General features: G+C 40.5%; 1 protein-coding gene across 11 annotated transcripts in view; it reads left to right on the top strand.

The window, feature by feature from the left end:
• Positions 1-1,550: 1,550 nt before the first annotated feature.
• Positions 1,551-6,000, top strand: part of PIK3C2A (phosphatidylinositol-4-phosphate 3-kinase catalytic subunit type 2 alpha) — a 128,806-nt gene continuing 124,356 nt past the window's right edge. For 10 of the 11 annotated variants that reach the window (XR_012122620.1, XR_012122622.1, XR_012122621.1 and 7 more), the window contains exon 1: positions 1,551-1,694. The gene's annotated coding sequence lies outside the window, so the exon portion shown is untranslated. The remainder of the gene's footprint in view (positions 1,695-6,000) is intronic. The other variant, XM_037026907.2, reaches the window with a different exon arrangement.

Here is a 6,000-nt window from a genome sequence, read left to right as displayed (position 1 = left end):
AAATATTTCTCATAAGAAAAATTTAAGAAAGACACAAAAAAGTCAAACAGTTAATCTTTGTTCAAGATACAGTGTTCTTCCAGGGTCTCATCTTTTCTGAAGACACATTCAGTTCTGGAGCAAAAATGAGGAATCCAGCACTGAGATAAATCGTTTTTTGCCTCCCCATTTTATTTTATTTTATTTTTTTTAATTTTGGTATCATTAATCTACAATTACATGAAGGACATTATGTTTACTATTGCCTCCCCTTTTGATCTTGTGAAAAGAACTGCCAATTCTAGGAATTCCTCCTTTGATGAGAAGATAAAGCAGAACAATGCTGTGGAACTAAGCGGATTCCTTAGGGACATTCTTCCAGGGTGTGTAAAGCCTGCCTGGAAGTGTGTTTGGACATCCGGAATGGGGGTTGGTGGAGCGCTAAGAGTAGGTAGCTTAGTGAGCAAGAGTTGGTAACCACAGCCACAAGGAATGTTACTTCTAGACTTCTCCTTACAATAGCAATTCCATCCAGTCGTGTTTCCTGGGAGGTGTAGGCATGTTTTTTAACAGTGATTAGAGGCTTCATCTATTTCACATACTGCCAAAAAAAAAAAAATCAGATTTACTTCCCATTATTTGCGTAAGTCCGTTTCTACTCCCACAGCCTTCTCACAATTGTTTTTTTTTTCACTTAGAATTGCAGCCCAAATCAGTCTATCACATTAGACTGTGAACTCTGAAAGGAGCAGATCCCTCGTCTTACTGTTTAAGGGGACAATCTGCTGTAAAAATGCCATGGGCTGGAGTCAGAACAGAGTTTGAATCCAGCCCCCACCTTCACCATCTGCAAATGGTGAATTTTTCTTATCTGTTTGACATGGTTATGTTATTTTTTAATCTAACATTTGAGAGGTAAGCGCTTTGCAAGCACGATCTCATCGAATTATCATGAGGAAGGTTTTACCCCAGAGATTGTATGTGAAGATATTTTGTAATGTAGAATTCTAAAGGGTCATTTGCCTGCACGTTATTCTTGGGCTATCTTCCTTAGCTGGTTATTGTGAGGAGTAAATGAGATACTGATGTGAAAACGCTTTACACAATTCACGTGATGGACAATTAATTACACACCCCACAGCACCTGATCCACCGTGAGGAATCGGTAAATGCGGGTTGGCGCGACGGATTTGTACCTTGCCCATTCCTTTCAGTCTTCAGTTTACAAACTAATCTCGGTGCGACCTGGGGCCAGAACCATGAATCTGGGAGACGCAGACGGTATACGGAGATTTTTGGAGAGGACAGAGAAACAATAGAGCACTTCGGTGGTTGGCGGGGCTTCGGACGCCCGGCCGGAGTCCTCGGAGGGTCCCCGCGCGGGGTCTAGGGGACGCACGCAGAGGCGTCAGGAGCCCGATGGACACTTGCCTGGGGAAGTCGGACCCTGGCCGCACTACGTAAGCAGTAGCCTCACGCGACTAGCCGAAACCCAGCCCACTACCCTCAGGTAGGCCGTCCACATCAGCCAATCCCAAGAAGCCTGGGCACGGAAGGCGGTGCTTCCCAGGCCGGAAGTGACGCGTATGCTTGGCTGGCTGGGAGTCAGCCGAAGCTTTCGGCAGCGACTGAGACAGCTGAGGGGGAAATGGCTCGGACCGTAGCGGCGGTGGCAGCTCCGGTTGTGGTGGAGGGAGAGGCTCAGGCAGCGTGAGGTGAGGAGCGGGAGATGAGGAGCGGGAGGTGCGGCGAGGGCCGATACCTGGGACTCTGTTCTGCAGAGGTGGCGAGGGGCGCCGGGGATCCCGGGATGGGAGGGTCCCATGCTGCGGGCCTCGGTCACCCGGGTGCCCGCCCCTGACCCTCCATCCCATATTCTTGGCGTTGCCCCAGCCCAAGTCATCTCTCTCCGGGCCTTGCTTCCACCCAGGCCGTTGCCGACGGCCCCGCCGGAGGTGCGAGGGGCCCGCTCCCCCACAAGGCCCCTCTTATCAGGGGCTGGCTGGGGGTGGTGCGCCCGGGGTTTAGTTTTGTCTGGAGGGGGAGGGGAGGCCACCCCCTTGTCCCTCGGGACGCAGAGGCCGGTCCTCTTGTTGCATTGTTAGCTTCTGGCGAGTGTGTGTAGCTCTTGCACTTCTCAGTTATGCCCACCCCCATCCCCCGCGACTTCTTTTCACCTCTTTGTCCCATCTCCGGATTCAGGGGCTTTTTCTTGTCTCTTCCCCCCGTTGCCTTTTTGCCGCGAATCCACTTGCTTCGGGAAGACAGTATTTTTTCAGTATGTATTTACCTCATCATCTTTCCGAGAGAGCGGTCAGATTCAAAGTATTTTCTTAACTTCTTGAGTGACGGAGGAATAATAATTGAAGGAAGAAAGCACATATTTATTTTCTTCACTAAATGGTTTGGCTTTAAAAATGAGATTCTCCAGCTGTGGATCTTTTTGGGGGGTGGAGGGAGTGGGTGGAGCAAAGATTGAGGAGGGAAATGAAGGAAAAAAATGTGGAGATGAACGTGGAAGAGAGAACCTTAGGTAGTTCTTTTCCTATTTTAGCCTGATAGAAATTGTGTGTTTTATATTTTCATTTTGAACAGTGGATGTTAAATTGAGAATAAGGAAGGAGGTCCTCCTCTTCGAACAGATTACCTATTGAAGAGGTACGCTAAAGTCTTTCCAACTGGGTGTCAGGCATAAAAGCTCTCCTCTGGTAGGAAAATTTTTTAATGTATTGACACATCAAAGCCACAGACTACAAGAGAGCCAGAAAAAAAGAAAATTATTCTTAGAAGAGGGTGAAGACATAGTATAAAGGGGGAAGGCTATTTGGAGATCCAGGAACACTGATTCCAGGAGAGACTTTGTGTCTTTGCCTCTTTGGCTTGTGGTTAAGTCTTTACAGGAGACTCCTCTTGGCAGCTCTGCCATAGTTGAAGTTGGTGCTTTTCACCATAGCAACTTAGACTGAAGTCCCTTAGTTGAAGTCCATACTGTTGAAGGTAACCACTTAACATTAAGGCAGTCTTTGAGTAGTGAAAAGCATTATGACTGGAGAATAGAGGAGTTTTATTATTTAAGACAATTCTAAAGTTATTCTATATAGGCACAAAACACCTATAGAGCTGTTTCTACAAGTAATTTTGCCCTAATTAATGGATTCTAAAGCAGTTTTTTTCTTACAAAAATCTGTTGCCATTTGTGTTTTGTATGCATATTGCTTGCAGTTTTTTTGTTTTTTTTAAGTAAACAATATATTTTAATGTTTTCATCTGTAGTTTTCACAACTGTTTCTGTTGCTTGCAATATAAAAGTTGGCATGCTTGCATTTAGGAGTTTTAGAAACTATATGTTCACAACTTTCTGTTTCTTGCAATATAAAAGTTGGCATGCTTGCATTTAGGAGTTTTAGAAACTAACTTTATGTAATGAGCTGTATATTAAGCATATGATTCTGTTTCAACCTTCATGAGCCAATCAGTCATGAATGGTTCTAAAATGTTCAATTAATTGAAGATTGCTGCATCAATTCCCACATCCAGGACTCTTTCTTAAATCTAGCAGTGTTTTGCATAGTAAGCACATTCATAAGTGAACTTAAACCTAACAAGGGTGTTGAATTTCCCAAGAACTCAGAGTTCTTATCAGAGCATCAGACCAAACTTTTCAGAGCAGGAGTGTGAAAAGCTTTTTTTAAATGCTTTGTAATCTGTGTTGCTTTGATAACATAAATTATCCACTTTATATTTGCCATATTCCAAAAAGAATTTAAGGCAGGTAAGTGATAAAGGTGAATGTTCCAGTGTAGAGCATTCATATAGTATGTGATTTGATTTGTTAGTTGTACCTGTATAGGGCTAAAAATCAACCCTCTGAAAGATTTTATTGTTTTCAGAGGGCCTGCAAGAGTGCCTGGCACTGCAGTGGTTCCAGGGATAGAGAAAATGAATGAGACTAGTTTTTCTCAAAAGTCTCTCATCCATCTGGAAAGACAAATGTACAAATTACAACAGCATGTTTATAAGGGCTGTGAGGATCTGAGAAAAGGATGTGATCACCTGGGCTGGGAGATGGAGAAGGAATAAGTGCATCTAATGATGCTCAAATTTGAGCATCCTCAATTAGTTAAACGAGAATTCCTTCTATTAATGAGGGTGGGATTAAGGTGATCAGATTCTAGATCACTTGTGACACCACCAAGATAGTAAGCAAGTTGCTTAATAACTCTGGTATCTTTTTTTGTTCAAGAGTTGACTACATCTAAATCAGTGCTGTCCAGTAGAAATACTAAGTGACAGCCACATATATAAGATATTTTACATATTATTTGGTAAGAATTTGAAATTTGGTGTGTATTTTATACTTACAGCAAGCACATCCACATCTCACATCAAACTAGACACGTTTCGAGCACTCAATAGCTGAATGTGGTTAGTAGCTACCATATTGAACGGTGCAGAACTGGATTATGAAAAGTCTGCTCTTTTATCTTGGATTCCTGCTTGAAAAAGAAAACTATGAGAAATGTATTACTAGTAATTTATAATTTCTGATCATTTTGATAATATTCATGATGCTCTTTGGGTGGAAATTAGTTATACTTGAAAATGATACTGCTGTAGGATATCTTTAAGGTTGTTCATAGGGTTATGGTTGAGAGTAGAAGAAACTTTTTCCTGTCTCTGGTGGAGTCACACTTTTTATATCTTTGTGCATTTTTGTGTACTTTGTATCCTTTTTCTCTGCAGTCCTTATTTATAATATGATGGATTCAAAACCTTAGGGGAGAGTGCACATGGACATTTTACTGAAAAAGATCGATACAATTTTAAACTACTTTTTTGGATTTCTTAAAATTTTAAATTCAGCTATTGAGATACAAAAACATGGGATTTTTTAAAAGATAAGTTTGTTCTGAATTTATAGATGGAGAATTCTAGGCTCAGGGAGACTAAACAGCTAGATTGGAATTACATAGCTAGAGAATGACAGAGCTGGGATTTGAACCTTAATATGTTGGGTTTAAGCCCCTTGTCATGCTACTGTATCCCATACTGGTTGGCTGCAAATGGGACTTTTAAACACTTTATTTCAGTATATTTGAAGGCAATTCTTACTGGCTTAGCTGCAAGTATTTATCTTTTAACCTTGAGAATATATTAAGATACTATATAATTAACATTTCTACTGTTAAACATACAGCTTTCTGTTAGTCTTATAATACAAAAGCTATATTACTGATATGAGTAAATGATGTACAATGCTGATTCACTTAATTTGCTGTTCATTGAGATGGGTTTTTTAAAAAAGGCTTTTTTTAGATGTTAACTAACAATGACAAATAATATCCTTACATTAAAAGAATTTTTTTTTTCTTTAAGGTATCATTGACATATAGTCTCTCATGCTGCCCTCTTTAATCCTCTATTCTTACTTTTTTTTGGTGTATCATCTAATAATGTATTTTAGTGTACTCATTCAAGGTATAATTAGGTATAATTATCTGCTTTATCTGTATTTTGGACATTATGTTTGTATTACCATAAGAGTATTGCAAAGGACGCACCCAACTTGAAAATTTAGCCATTCAAAAGTAACTCTTTTCAATTCCAACTATCACCATGTGTTTCATTAACTTTATTCAAGTTATCTAATTCCTTAGGCTTGGAAGGGTAATTTAAATGACATATTCTTACATTTTTATTGTTGGTTATAATTTAACTAATGCTCCCCGCCCCAACCTTATTCTCTGTGAATTAAGTGGGGCAAGGATTAACCATTGGAGAAGAAAATGAGGCCCAATGAGGTTGTGACTTGTTTAACATCATACATTAGAGGCATTGCTTGAATTCAGTGTCTTAAAGTGCTACTACTAGTTTTCTTTTCATTGTGTCTCTTCAGTATGGTACTTGAGTGTTTAGGTATGTAATACTTAATCAGATGTTTGGAGTGTGTATTGCAGAATGAGAACTTCCTGCTTTAGGGAGTTTATGTTCCAACTAGAGAGGCCACTACAATACATATAG

This window comes from Manis javanica, chromosome 11 (assembly GCF_040802235.1).
Source record: "Manis javanica isolate MJ-LG chromosome 11, MJ_LKY, whole genome shotgun sequence".
Taxonomy (NCBI): Eukaryota; Metazoa; Chordata; class Mammalia; order Pholidota; family Manidae; genus Manis; species Manis javanica.
This window is presented reverse-complemented; position numbering and strand designations above follow the sequence as displayed.